The 16044-nt window shown below is 40.9% G+C and overlaps 1 protein-coding gene across 11 annotated transcripts in view; it reads left to right on the top strand.

Moving 5' to 3' along the window:
* Window positions 1-16044, top strand: part of LOC126108463 (myoneurin-like) — a 131775-nt gene that overhangs the window by 17035 nt on the left and 98696 nt on the right. For 9 of the 11 annotated variants that reach the window (XM_049913698.1, XM_049913700.1, XM_049913695.1 and 6 more), the window contains one exon: window positions 4205-4255. The gene's annotated coding sequence lies outside the window, so the exon portion shown is untranslated. Of the gene's footprint in view, window positions 1-2336; window positions 2632-2762; window positions 2925-4204; window positions 4256-16044 lie in introns of those variants that run through there. The other 2 variants (XM_049913697.1, XM_049913696.1) reach the window with 2 other exon arrangements.

The raw sequence follows: 16044 nt of genomic DNA on the forward strand, positions 1-16044 counted from the left end.
TTAAAATATATGTAGAAAAGTGGGCGAGGCACATAAACACACGTGGTAAGAAAATGCTCTTTAAATGCTCAAAAAAAAAAAAAAATTCATCATATCCTTTCCAGAGTACTTAAATAAAACCTTAATCTATCGAAATATGATGAAAACTGAAAATAGATTTTTTCGACCTGAACCACAGTGTGGTCCCCTTAACTTGATCGCCATTGTTCGCTGCTCCAATTACAGCTGGGAATTACTGTGTAAAAACAATGATCGTCTGAAATGCGAACAACACAGATACGTGTAATATTTTTATGTTCTTGAAAATTGGTCTACAGGATGTTTTTAGAGAGATATTACACGTATTTCTAATGATTCTTCTTCGAAGTGGCAGGATTCGTGATGTGACATGAATTCCCCCCAAAAATTAAACCATATCTAATGATGGCTTCAGAAGTTACTGTTGTACATCACTTCCTTACTGCAGACAGTATGCACATTGCAAAAGCAAGGCTGTCTAATTTAGTAGCTAAATAATCTGAGTGTTTGCCAGCATAGCATTTTTGTCAAAGTTTAGTCCCAAGGATTTGATGGACTGAGCTGCTCCCATAACTTGATTTTTATGTAGGGTACTGATGTCACCGATATGTGATTGTTTGGTTTTAAATTGTGTAGAGTGTCTTTGAGATGTTAAGTTTAAGATTGTCCTATTGAAGCTGTGCACTTAGATTGTTTAGTGTGTTTGACACTGTACAGAATTTCTCCCCCATTTTCTTATTCAATAAGTAATGCGGTATTGTTGGCAAATGTGAGTGGTCGGACAGGTAACTCGTTTCTGTTAGAGGAACAAGATTGGCTCTGAGAGATAGAGCCCTAAGGAACTCTGTGAAATTGTATTCCACTGATTTATAATTGAAGACTTGAAATAAAAAAGGGCTGTAAGTGCCAAAATCATGAATTTGAGGAAAATGAGTTTTAAGTATGCTAGATAATTATTGGTCATAATTGTAATACCCTGTTAATGTATTTTATTTGGAAGTTTAGTGTGATATGGATTTAGTTTCCAAAGGAAGTTACAAACCTTGTATTATAAAAGTATGGAAAAACATTCTGAAAGTAGAAATGCAATGAGAAGCTCTTAAGTGCCACAGTTCAGTATTCAGCAAAAAGATTGTAAAAGTTCATTCCGATTTTATAAAACAGTGTATGGTAATTATTTGTCAGGTGCGGCATCATTTCAGTCAAATATTTCTTCTTTTCTCTGCAGATGTGGCTTGTACATCCAGGGCAGGTAGTTCCAGTTTTTCGACGTCTTGCAGTCGTTCGACTTGTCTCAAAATAGGGATGTCTTCCCGAGCCTCACTTTCACTTAAGCTTCTCCTGGTCTTAACTGCATGTGCCTTATGTTTGTCTAACTGCAGCCACTGTACTTTAAATATTTTTAGATTGCTGTGTTTGTGCAATATGCTGCTATCTAGGAATATAAGAAATCAGATTACTTTATTTTACTGACGATAAATGGTATCGTGCTCTTTACGTCTTCTGGAACAATATATTTGTTATCTCAAGAATTAACATTCTGTCCAGTTATTGTAAGTGTAAGTTAGTGATTAATAATGGGACTTACCTTCTGTGCTGTGTGAGCTTTTGCAGGAATACATTTATTACGTTGACTTATGAATTCATTCCATCCCTCGATTTTTCACCTTTTTCCTCATTGCTGTGACAGTTCTTTCTCCTTTATACATCTTTCCTGTCCACTCAAACTGTTACAAACATCCACTGTCTCTGTCATTTTATCTAGCACAGAGGAGTAAACGCATAGACCGTAGAGCCTGTCATATGTTAACAGCAGTGGCTGTTAAACCCATACCATCTGTTGATTGCATTTGGTACTACTTTTTCAATGTGGCAGCGAGCTTTTTATATGTTATTGAGTTTGAAATGTCCCACTTCACACTAAACTTCAAAATCCCTTATTATGGCACTTGGTGCCTGTTATTTAAATTCTTCAAGCTGCAGTATCAGATTATATTCGATTAGTGCTTGTTCCATAGATCATGAATACGACACTTCGTAATGATGTGGAACATGTCAGGTTAATAAAAGGTGTCTATACAAGATATTACATTACACAAAATATTACACGACACTTAATATTTTAATTGTTCTGAGGCACCAAGGGATCACCAATTTAGTATTGGAGGGCAGCGTGGAGGGTAAAAATTGTAGAGGGAGACCAAGAGATGAATGCACTAAGCAGATTCAGAAGAATGTAGGTTGCAGTAGGTACTGGGAGATGAAGAAGCTTGCACAGGATAGAGTAGCATGGAGAGCTGCATCAAACCAGTCTGTGGACTGAAGACCACAACAACAACAACAACAACAACAACAACAACCCAATACAACTACTGCCTGATACCAGAACGGATCTTATATGTGTTCTTGCCAGTATACATCTGTTCATTGCATTTTTCTATTACAGTTCAGTGCACTTAAACAACCGTACACATTTCTAAGACTCAAAATGCTGTGTGGGCAACACAACAGCTAACGGTATTGTATAAGTCTGCAGCTGCTGTGAAACATTTTGTCAAGTTTTAGAGCATTAAATCTGTTCTTGGAGCATGTACTTACAGCCCACTCATAAATGTAAGTACGCAATTGATTCACAAACTGCATTCGTACTGACAACCTACAGAATTGCACTTTTTCCATATCTTTGTAATTTCATTGCCCTAAAGTGGCTAGCAGGTAGGAGCCTCAGATTTTCCCTTTCACAGTAGTGCAGTCCGCAAGATGCGTTACAGATGTCTGAGGAGCCCAGTCACTGAGCATCGAGCCCTGTCTCGTGCGTCACGTCAAAATGTTCCACGGTGGGTCGTGTGAATAAACGTGAGAGTATTATCCGGAAGAGACTCTCAGGGCAAAAGAACATTCTCAGAGTAAGTTTTTAATTTCGTACAAATAAAAAGTTCGGAGCATATTTTCTGACTAGGGAGTGCTTCTTCATTTCGAGTCAGTTCTCAGCGAGGTGATTAAAATCTGACCTCTTTGGTTCTCATGTTGTTTGCATTTGTATGCCTTAAGTTTGTTGTGATTGTTTGTGAAGTGAAAGTGTGTGTTGTGTTCACAAGTTGGAGGACTCGGAATTGCACTGGTTAGCATAATAAAAGATTATCCAGTTATTGTCCCCAAATCTCAAATGCCTATTGCTAGGAAAAAGGAAAATCTGATAGCTTTACATAAATTCAATGATGACACGTGTCAATTAAATGAAACAACAAGTTCACTGTTACCAGTCACCGTTTTATTTATTTCCACGACGCGTTTCGAAGGTTTAAACCTCCATCATCGGGTGGATTTACATTAGTAAGTATTACATTTGTGTGTGTGTTGTGCTACGATTTTTGGAGGAACTTGTGGCACTGCCTTCAGTGATCACAGGTTCCTTTTGCTGTCGTAACACATAACATGTATACTGCCACATTTGTAAACAAATATATTTGACATTACAGATAGTCACATATTTTTTTAAAAAAAGTGCACAGCATGGAGCATGATTTAAGTGTAAAATGGATTCAAAGAAGACAAGGAATGTGAAATAATATTAAAAAAGTGGGAGGACTTTTTTGATGGGATTGACTGCAACCCTACGATATACCGTTAGCATTCCTGATAAGTTCTTCCCCCCCACCCCTCATTTATTATTATGTGCTTAACACATTTTTATTATAAATTAGCAAACTATTTGTTTTTATTCTGCATAAGTGAAATGACATTTGGTAAAAGTTGACAATCTGTGATGAGGGTTAACAATCTGCATCACACCTAATCTTCGAATGCATGGCACTGGAGAGCAAAAGATACAGAATCTTCGGTACAACTAGACCTGAAGAAATTGTGTCTAACAAAAAACTGGTAAAGGGGCTCCTTGCACAATTTGAGGGCATTGGTTGGCTTTACCGGATATACAGGGAGCAATACCGCACAATAAACTCAGTTTCAGTGTGGGCAGTGGCAGGTTACACCTAAGCTGTTTTAGCTTCCCTGTCAAAATCAAATCAAAAGTTGACTATATTTTCAGTAAACCTAGTGCATTGGAGCATGCATGAAATTGGACAGACCCCTCCCATGTTCTGCATAATCCTGCTTGCTACATGTACTCATTTCAAAAAAAGTTGTGACACACACTACTACTGTTTTCCTTTTTTGTTTGTTTCAGGGGCTTTTGCAGTAGGGGCATCGTCATTGAAAAGTGTGCCGTACCCAGATGGTAATTTCAACGTTGTGGTATCCCACAATTCTGATACTATTTTCTTTGATCCGCACTCATTTTTACAAGTGTCACCAATTGTAGTTGAAGATCTGTCAGATGTAGTGGGCTCTGAGGTGACAGCCATTGCTTTTTCTCCTCTTTTGGCTACAAAATGATGGTTATTAACTACAGAGACTGAGAAACCCAAAAATTTATCAGATGTAGAACTATGGAGACTGGTTTTCTCTACCTGCTCGATGTTTTAAATCGAAAACAATGAAAATTCATGTGAGAGGAAGAAAAAGAGAAATAGTGGTTTTCATTTCCTTATGTAACAAAGAACAATTTTATTTTCTTCACATCTGATATTTTGTTATGTAGTATTTATAAAATTAAAAATTAATTTTTAAGTTAAATGTTCGTTGTACATCGTCATAAATCTGTATCCTCGTGCAGAAATGATTTGAGTTCAAATTTCTTTTCACTGACGCCATAAGAATAACATGTTCCATATTGAAATGTTAAAAGTTAAATGATTTGTGCTTTTATTTACTGTGATTTCTAACAATTACATTCACCACACCTTTGAAACAATTTATGGTAAAGTAGAACAAAAAGAGTAATATGTTTCTGTCTGAAATATTAATTAAAGGTTAAACAGTTTGTACAATTATTTACTGTAGTATTTGGTAAATACCTTCACCATACCCTTGACACAATTTTTGGCAAAGTAGAACTGTAAGAATAACATGTACCTGTTGGAGAGGTTACAGCTTCAACAATTTTTGATGAAAGTAAAATAAGTGAGAGAGGAGGAAGAAAACACTAAATTGCATATTCTTATGTGAGAGCAGAACTCTATTTTTTTATTTCCATGAAAATGGTATTTTGTTGTATTTGAAGAAGTAAAAATTATTTTATTTACAAAAAACACATGGATTATTTTTATTTGTACAATGTTTGGAACAAACTCCCGCACGCTACAGTTGACATATTACACTAATAATTTCCAGTTTTCTGTTAGTATTGTGTACATGTATGATTGCTGTTTTCTCTTCTCCCTGTAATGAAAGATTATCTTCACTAAGTGCCTCAGTATTATCATCCCCAGTTTGTTTTGCTACAGTGTGCAAAACAAAACACGCTATGATCGCTTTGGATTTTTGTTTGGGCAACACTTGTTTTGTTTTGCAGACCTGGGAATGCCTTTTCAGCTGTCCAAAGCACCAGTCAGTTATCACCCTTCCCGTAGAGTGTAGTCTGTTGTATGCCCTCTCATCAGATGTTTCAGGATTTTGGAGTGGTGTCATAAACCACAGTGCTGCACCATATCCTTCAGCTCCTAAAAGTAAACCATTGCACATTTTCTCATGAGGAATACATCTGAGTTTCTTATTTTTACAAGCATCATGTACTGTGTCAGGTCATGAAGCAGCAACACTAGTGAACATTTCACTATAACCACGTGTCACCTGCACGTTTATGGAAGGAAAACCTTTTCAATTAAGGTGACATTGTATGTCCTATGCCGCCAGTGTTAAGTTATCGAATTTTGTGACCCATTATCTTGGAAACTTTTTAAGACACCAACTTACAATTTTCCATAATTATTGAATGCACCTTTCTAGATACACTGAACTAGAATTATTACTAAAGTTGTCTCACCATCTGTGACATGGTTGCGTATACAAACAGTGATCCAATACTGTCAAATGTTTTTTATTCCAGTCTTTGATCACAATATGAATTCTTTAGACAATGACCGGTTTCAGTCCTTAATGACAATCCTCAGATATTTTTTACGCCATGTCCTAAAGTGATAAGGCCATAATGGCTTCGTCAAAACGTGTATATATAATCGGCATAGTATAGTCTCGTAGATCTAAAATAAGGTGTAGAATAGGCTGCATCGTCCACACAGTCATTATTGCAACTGCAATAATGACTTGCAATAATGACTGTGTGGACGATGCGGCCTTTCTACACCTTATTTTAGATCTGTATGACGGTGCTATGCCGATTATATGTTTTGACGATGCCATTATGGCCTTATCACTTTAGGACGTGGCGTGAAAAAGATCTGAGGACGGTCATTACGGACTGAAACCGGTCATCGTCTAAAGAATTCATATTGTGATCAAAGACTGGAATAAAAAACATTTTACTGAAATTGTATTGTGAGGTACGTTATCTTTTTTTCAAACACTCAACTTTTTGACAGAATTTTGTAAATAAATGAACACGAAAACAAAACAACTCGGGATACTTCAATTATTGTAGTTCCATATGTGTTGAATCTCGCACTTGGCATGCTGTGAAAATTTCACGTCTCTACTATCGATACCTTTTTACAAAATAGGTCATATATTGCAAAAAATTTATTTCAGAGATATTGAGGTTTAAAACTCTTTTATTACAAGTTCTTACACAGACGTACATTTCTGCGTCTTTTATGCACTAGAATTGCCCCAGTCCATAGTCTGTGTCACAACAGCCCAGTGTTTGCCTCCTCCTTTTCTTTGTTGCTTCTTCTGTCATTTGCTGAGCAGCTAACTCTGCTTCACGTACATGGAGCTCATCTAGTTCCCGCAGTCCTTTAGCTGTGTTTTGTCCAAATCTTACCCCTAACTTCTCCACAACCTCAAGTCTTTCACAGTTCCCACCATTAAAATTTATTACTGCATCAGACACTGCTACCTTTAGAGTCACAAGGCCAACAAGTATATTTTTAGGCACATGCCACCACACATTATTGAAGGTCTCATTCACATTCTGTCTCTTCCCATGAAAACACCTGTTTTGTAGCTCAGGATTTGCCAGATCTCTGTAAATAGATTTTATTGCCTCCATTACTGCCAAAGGAAGAGAATGTTTGTGTGTAAATTCATGCAGAGTGCCAGAAAATCCAGCTTGCCTGTATTTACATCAAGTGTTTGGTGGAGGTGGACACAAAGTATGACATGGCTTTTCATCGGTTATATTCGATGAAGGAAAGTGCTCCACACAGTTCTTTTCATCTTCTCCGAATTGTCACAGTTATCTCTAATGGCCTTCCCATAATATTCCTGTAATTTGTCAATTACTTTGTCCGTTAGTCTTCCAGCACATTTCATTGTCTTGCCATCAGACAGTTTTGTGTTACCCAGCTTGGTTTTTAGGTTATGCAGACGTGTTCCCATCCTTTCCTTGACATGTTCTACACACTCAAGTTTTTGTACGAGGTGCATTCAAGTTCTAAGGCCTCCGATTTTTTTTCTATTTAACTACTCACCCAAAATCGATGAAACTGGTGTTACTTCTTGACATAATCGCCCTGCAGACGTACACATTTTTCACGACGCTGACGCCACGATTCCGTGGCAGTGGTGAAGGCTACTTTAGGAGTCTGTTTTGACCACTGGAAAATCGCTGAGGCAATAGCAGCACGGCTGGTGAATGTGTGGCCATGGAGAGTGTCTTTCATTGTTGGAAAAAGCCAAAAGTCACTAGGAGCCAGGTCAGGTGAGTAGGGAGCATGAGGAATCACTTCAAAATTGTTATCATGAAGAAACTGTTGCGTAACGTTAGCTCGATGTGCGGGTGCGTTGTCTCGGTGAAACAGCACACGCGCAGCCCGTCCCAGACTTTTTGTTGCAGTGCAGGAAGGAATTTGTTCTTCAAAACATTTTCGTAGGATGCACCTGTTACCGTAGTGCCCTTTGGAACGCAATGGGTAAGGATTATACCCTCGCTGTCCCAGAACATGGACACCATCATTTTTTCAGCACTGGCGGTTACCCGAAATTTTTTTGGTGGCGCTGAATCTGTGTGCTTCCATTGAGCTGACTGGCGCTTTGTTTCTGGATTGAAAAATGGCATCCACGTCTCATCCATTGTCACAACCGACGAAAAGAAAGTCCCATTCGTACTGTCGTTGCGCGTCAACATTGCTCGGCAACGTGCCACACGGGCAGCCGTGTGGTCGTCCGTCAGCATTCGTGGCACCCACCTGGATGACACTTTTCGCATTTTCTGGTCGTCGTGCAGCATTGTGTGCACAGAACCCACAGAAATGCCAACTCTGGAGGCGATCTGTTCGACAGTCATTCGGCGATCCCCCAAAACAATCCTCTCCACTTTCTCGATCGTGTCGTCAGACCAGCTTGTGCGAGCCCGAGGTTGTTTCAGTTTGTTGTCACACGATGTTCTGCCTTCATTAAACTGTCGCACCCACAAACACACTTTCGACACATCCGTAAGTCCATCACCACATGTCTCCTTCAACTGTCGATGAATTTCAGTTGGTTTCACACCACACAAATTCAGAAAACGAATGATTGCACGCTGTTCAAGTAAGGAAAACGTCGCCATTTTAAGTATTTAAAACAGTTCTCATTCTCGCCGCTGAGCGGTAAAATTCCATCTGCCGTACGGTGCTGCTATCTCTGGGACGTATTGACAATGAACGCGGCCTCATTTTAAAACAATGCGCATGTTTCTATCTCTTTCCAGTCCGGAGAAAAACAATCGTAGGCCTTAGAACTTGAATGCACCTCGTATAGGAACATCATATGGCTTAGTGTTTTGTACTGCAATGAAAGCCTTGCTGTCTCCATCATCTAAGCAATTCCCACATTTGACACCCCTCTCCTTCTGCGAATGCTGGAAAATATTCACTGCTCCTTGTACCTCTATTCCTCCACTTGTGCCATCATAATTTATTATACACTGCTGCTTATGAAGTAATCTGTTCTGCTTCACTGTACAACCTTGGCAGTACTTGCTGAGAACTTCAAAATCCAAAACTTTTCCAGTGTCGATACTTACTGCAGATGATTTTTAGAACTAAACCCATGCTTTTTCCAGAATCCGTCCACAGCATTGCTGATGTCTGTGTCACCTTCATTTTGTTAAACAGCTTCTGATGTAGCAGCGACCTTCTAGAATCTGTAGTTCCCAAGATATGACTGCTCAACTGTGGCAGTCTACGCGTAGCTGCAAAATTTGACAGTCGCACATCAACATTCAAAATATTATTTGGAGGTCTCACAATTGTGTGACTTTAATGTATTATATACCAAAATGTTCAGGAAAGTCCAAAGTACATTATGGAGTAGAAAACAGAAAATATCAAATTTCTACAAATTTCACGTACAATGTCCCCTTAATTTATTAACCTCCAAGTGCAGAAGGTTTTATTATTGGTACGTTGTGCCCCCACCACCCGTGGAAACTGCCGCTTAACTTTTGCTGTTTTTAGTTCGTTTACGTTTCTCTGAAATTGGATCTGCAACAGGGTTTTTTCTGTTAATTTTGCTGAAGAACATATGAAAATGTTAGCCACACAGTTGTCTAGTGTGTTCCTAAGTCTTCTACACAAGTCTGAAAACTCAGGTCTGCTAAATAGCACAAAAATGTTTTCATTTTACATTCGTTGGAAAGGCACACCTTTTTTCGTGATTTTCATATAGAAAGTGATTTGTGAATCGAATAAAGTTTTCACTGTCAAATCTGTATAAACTACAGTTTTTTTCTTCTGTGTTCCTTTGTGCTGTGTGTGTGTATGTGTGTAAATTTTTTTTTTTTTTTTTTTTTGAGCACCATAAAGTTTGCTGTTTTCACTAAAAACACTTGGTAACACTTAAACAAAACATAACTTACTCAGCTCGAAGTATGCTATGCGACTCACGTCAGAAAAATGGAGAATGTTCTCCACTTGTGAGAAACTTTTGTAGTTTTATTCATATGAAATTGGAGAATGATCTCAATGTTGAGCAACTTCCCCCCCCCCCCACCCCCACCCCACCCTTTTACTCGAGCTGAGAACGTTCTCGGGTGGAGTATATTTGCAGACTCACTTTATTTGTGCAAACCTAAGAATATTCTCTGAAATTCAGAGTATAAAGTATATTCTCTGTTTTATTCGTGTGACCCGATGTATTTCAAGTAGCAGTTTCATAGAAGATTTGACCAAAAGGAATATAAATTCTTTTCGTCAGAAAGGGTTGTGCAGATCCAGTGATACCAGTACAGATTACTGAAGACTTTTTGTATCATTTCAACTGTTGGCATTGCATGTTTTGGTCCAGATATTCAAGCACAGAACAGTTGAATGCATTGGAACTTTATTGTGAATTATCCAGTCAGATGACCTCTTTTTTTTTTTTTGTTTTGTTTTGTGACTGAGCTGGCTGTGGATTTAAATATCGTCACCTAGAATGTATTTAATGCTGTAGGACCTCTGCAAGTGTTTCATAATGGACTTGTGGAAAATGCTACGTTTATAAACAGCTCGGTGATATTTTACATCCTATAGGCGAAAGGCCTCAGATACGACCGACCGATTTGGCTCGTATTTGGCAGGTGACTTGTGCACAACCTAAAATAGAAGACTCAAAGATATTTTGGCTGAACAGCTGCATTTTTTTTATTAAACTGCACTCGGAGCTCGTGATGCGTGATCGACTCAGAACTGACAGGATAAGTAGATAATAGACTACTGAGCATTTTTCATCACCATATACACTGACAGAAAAAGCGTCGCAACATCAAAAAATGTAGAGTAATGAAATTTCAGGAATACATTTGTGTAGGTAACATCTGTAAGTGATCAACGTTGCAAGAGCACACGTTAATGTAAGCACAATATAAACCACTGTAAATGTGAATTCCTGGTACATTAATAACAGGTTTAACCGCCAAAATTTTGAATGTGAGAATGCAAACGTGCATGCGTCGTGTTGTTCAGGTGCCGGATGTCAATTTGTGGGCTGGAGTTCCACGCCTGTTGCACTCGATCGGTTGATGTAGGGACGGTTTGTGCCAGTTGTCGACCACTCTGGAGTCGTCGTCTGATGACGTACCATATTTGTTCCATTGGAGACAGATCTGGGGTCGAGCAGGCCAAGGCGACATGCTGACACACTGCAGACCGTGTCGGTGTCGCACATAGCGGTATGTTGGTGATATCGTGTCGTATAACAGCCCCTGTAATGCTGTTCACGAATGTCTATATCCACATCTATACTCTGCAAGCCACTGTGAGGTGCACGTCAGAGGGTATGTCCCATTGTACCGGTTATTTGGATTTCTCCCTGCTCCATTCATGTATCCTCACGATCGTTGTGTGTGCGATACATAGAGGTTTGTAAAATATTCCTAGAGTAATTAAAATTGCTACACCAACAAGAAATGCAGATGATAAATGGATTTCAATTGGACAAATATATGAAACTAGAACCGACATGTGATTACATTTTCACGCAATTTGGGTGCATAGATCCTGAGAAATCAGTACCCAGAACAACCACCTCTGGCCGTAATAACGACCTCTATGCGCCTGGTCATTGAGTCAGACAGAGCTCGGATGGCGTGTACAGGTACAGCTGCCTGTGCAGCTTCAACACGATACCACAGTTCATCAAGAGTAGTGACTGGCGTTTGGTGACGAGCCAGTTGTTCAGCCACCATTGACCAGACGTTGTAAATTGGTGAGAGGTCTGGAGAATGTGCTGGCCAGGACAGCAGTCTAATATTTTCTGTATCCAGAAAGGCCCGTACAGGACCTGCAACATGCAGTCATGCATTATCCTGCTGAAATGTAGCTTTTCGCAGGGATCGAATGAATGGTAGAGCCACGGGTCGTCATACATCTGAAATGCAACGTCCACTGTTCAAAGTGCCGTCAATGCGAACAAGAGGTGACCGAGACGTGTAACCGATGGCACCCCATCCATCACGCCGGGTGATACGCCAGTATGGCAATGACGAATACACGCTTCCAATGTGCATTCACCGTGATGTCGCCAAACATGGATGCGAACATCGTGATACTGTAAACAGAACCTGGATTCATCCGAGAAAATGACGTTTTGCCATTCGTGCACCCAGGTCTGTCGTCGAGTACAGCATCGCAGGCACTCCTGTCTGTGATGCAGCGTCAAAGGTAACCGCAGCCATGGTCTCTGAGCAGATAGTCCGTGCTGCTGCAAACGTCATCGAACTGTTCGCGCAGATGGTTGTCGTCTTGCAAACGTCCCCATCTGTTGACTCGGGACTCAAGACGTAGCTGCACGATCCGTTACAGCTGTGCGGATAAGATGCCTGTCATCTTGACTACTAGTGATACGAGGCCATTGGGATCCAGCACGACGTTTCGTATTACCCTCCTGAACCCACTGATTCCATATTCTGCTGACAGTCATCGGATCTCGACCAACGTGAGCAGCAATGTCGCGATACGATAAACCACAATCGCGATAGGCTACAATCCGACCTTTATCAAAGTCGGAAATGTGATGGTACACATTTCTCCTCCTTACACTTGGCATCACAACAACATTTCACCAGGCAACGCCGGTCAACTGCTGTTTGTGTACGAGAAATGGGTTGGAAACTTTCCTCGTGTCAGCACGTTGTAGGTCGCGCCACCGGCGCCAACCTTGTTTGAATGCTCTGAAAAGGTAATCATTTACATATCACAGCATCCTCTTCCTGTCAGTTAAATTTCATGTCTGTAGCACGTCATCTTCGTGGTGTAGCAATTTTAGTGGCCAGTAGTGTATTTCAAGCCGTTTCTTGAAACTTGGTTAACAGGCACTCTCGGGATAGTTTGTCTATCTTCAGGGATCTTCCATTTAAGTTCCCTCAGTATCTCTGTGACACTTTCCCACGGATGAAACAAACCTGTAACTATTCGTGCTGCCCTTCTCTGTATACGTTCAATATCTCCCGTTAGTCCTATCTGGTATGGTTCCCGCTCATTTCAGCAACATTCTAGAACCACTTGCACGAGTGATTTGTAAGAAGTCTCCTGTGAAAACTGATTGCACTTTCACAATATTCTACCAGTAAACCAGAGGCTACCACCCGCTTTTCTCACGACTGAACCTATGTGATCATTCAATTTCATATCCCTACAAAGTGTTTCACACAGGTATTTGTATGGGCTGGCAGATTCAAACTCGTCGATATTATAGCTGTAGGATACTACTTTTTTTGTTTTGTGAAGTGCAAAATTTTACATTTCTGCACATTTAGAGCAAGATGCCAATCTCTGCACCACGTTGAAATCTTATCAAGATCCGACTGAATGTTTATGCAGCTTCTCTCAGATAGTACTCCATTATAGATAACTGCATCATCTGCAAATAGCCTGATTATACTGTTAAGATAGTCTGCAGTGTGATTAACACATAACACGAACAGCAAGTGTCCCAACACACTACCCTGGGGCGCACCTGAAGTTACTTCATCCGACACTTACACTCCATCCGAGATGACACGCTGCATCCTCCCTACCAAAAAGTCCTCAGTCCAGCCACAAATTTCACACGGTATGCCATATGATTGTATTTTTGACAATAAGTATTGGTTTGGTACCGTGTCAAATGCTTTCCAGAAGTCAAGAAATACTGCATCAATGCGGTTGCCGTGAGCCGAAGATTTCTGTGTCACGTGAGAAAAGTGCAAGTTGGGATTCACACGATCAGTGTTTTTGAAATCCGTGCTGGTTGTCATTGAGAAGGTATTTCTGTTCAAGATACCTCATTATGTTTGAACTCAGAAAATGTTCTAAGATTCTACAACAAATCTATGTCAAGGATATTGTAGACGGGTGCGACCCTCTTTTGTTTGAGGGATCTACGCTAGATTATATTTAGAAGAGGGGCTAACTGGTCTGCAAATTCAGTATAGAGACTGACTGGGATTTCATTTGTACCTGGAGCTTCATTCAAGTTTAACGACTTCAATAGTTCCCCAACACCAGTGACAGTAATAGTGAGGGCCCATTCTCCTGGGTTTTCCTTTGTAAAGCAACATTTGAAAACGGAGTTAAACATTTCTCCTTCTGCTTTTGCTTTGCTACCCACAATTTTAGTTCCTGTCTCATTCATAGGGACGGCACACTAAGTTTGGTGCCACTAACAGTTTTTAAGTAGGAGTGAAATTGCCCGCCCCATTAGCCGTGCGGTCTAACGCACTGCTTTCTGCGCGGGAAGGCCGGTCCCCGGCACAAATCTGCCTGGCAGAGTAGTGGCGAGGTCCGGTGTGCCGGCCAGTCTGCGGATGGCTTTTAAGGCGGTTTTCCATCTACCTCGGCGAATGCGGGCCGGTTCCCCTTATTCCCCCTCAGTTACACTATGTCGGCGATTGCTGTGCAAACACTTTCTCCACGTATGCGTACACCGTTATTACTCTACCACGCAAACACTGGGGTTACATTCGTCTGGTGTGAGATGTTGCCAGAGGGGGGGGGGGTGTGCACTGGGGGCCGAACCGCACAATAACCCTGGGTTCGGTGTGGGACGGCGGTGGGGTGAGTGGACTGTCGTAGCCTGTCGTGCGGATGTGAACCACTGAGGGCTATGGCAGGGACAAAGCCTCTCCGTCGTTTCTAGGTCCCCAGTTCCGTGCAATACAATATAATGACTGGTATTTATTTGGGTTCTGTGAAAGATCACTTGACAGTATTATGCTACGGTAGTTATGAAGATATCACACATTTCACCCTTGACAGCCAAATGTGATTCATTTAGCTTGTCTCTATCTATTGCCTTATGCTTCCTTTTACACGTATCGTGCAGTAATCTCAGTTTCCTCAGAAGTTTCTTTACAGTGACAGTATACCGTGGAGGTTCCTTCACATTATGAACTCTTCTACTGGGTACATACCTGTCCAGTGCACGATGAACTATTCTGTTAAACTCGAGCCAGAGCTCCTGTCCTCCGCTGAAAGTTTCTAGTTACTTGTTGAAATATGACACTACTGACTTTTTATCTAGTTTTATGAACATACCTTTCCGATTCTTTTAGCCATCCTTTGTACTGTGGTAATCATTGTTGCCACAGCTGCGTCACGGTCACCGATACCAATTTCGATGTGGACTCCTCGACGAGGGCAGGTCTCCAGAATGAGATTTTCACTTTGCGGCGGAGTGTCCGCTGATATGGAACTTCGTGGCCGATTAAAACTGTCTGTCGGACCGAGACTCGAACTCGGGACCTTTGCCTTTCGTGAGCAAGTGCTCTACCATCTGAGCTACCCAAGCACGACTTACGCCCCGTCCTCACAGCTTTACTTCCACCAGTACCTCGTCTCCTACTTTCCAAACTTCACAGAAGCTTTCCTGCGAACCTTGCAGAACTAGCACCCCTGAAAGAAAGGATATAGCGGAGACATGGCTTAGCCACAGTCTGGGGGATGTTTCCAGAATGAGATTTTCACTCTGCAGCGGAGTGTGTGCCGATATGAAACTTCCTGGCAGATTAAAACTGTGTGCCGGAACGAGACTGAAACTCGGGACCTTCGCTTTTCGCGGGCACGTGCTCTACCACGCACACGCCCGCAAAAGGCAAAGGTCTCGAGTTCGAGTCTTGGTCCGGCACACAGTTTTAATCTGCCAGGAAGTTTCATATGAGGGCAGGTCTATTTATCGCCATTAGATTCAGTATATTTCCATCATGAGTGGGTTCCTATCAGTTACAGATAGTTTCTGGGCAGGCATTTAGTAATGTTTCACAGAATGACTTGTCACACCCACCTCTGCCAAAACTGCAGTTTTCCCCAGTAATTGTTGGATGATTAAAGTCTCCGTCAATGTTTACTGTATGATGGGAACTTACATGCAAGTGAACTGAGCTTCTCTGTAAAGTTTTCGGTTACATCAGAAAATGAATCTATTGAGATATGAGGTTCCAATTATCATTTTATGGTCACCTGTGATACTGAGTCTTGTCCAAACACTGTCACATGTAGCTTCAACTTCTACCTTGGTGGTTTGATTTTCTTGTCTCCTGTGACAAATACACCACCTCTATTCCACACC

This window comes from Schistocerca cancellata, chromosome 11 (genome assembly GCF_023864275.1).
Source record: "Schistocerca cancellata isolate TAMUIC-IGC-003103 chromosome 11, iqSchCanc2.1, whole genome shotgun sequence".
Classification (NCBI taxonomy): Eukaryota; Metazoa; Arthropoda; class Insecta; order Orthoptera; family Acrididae; genus Schistocerca; species Schistocerca cancellata.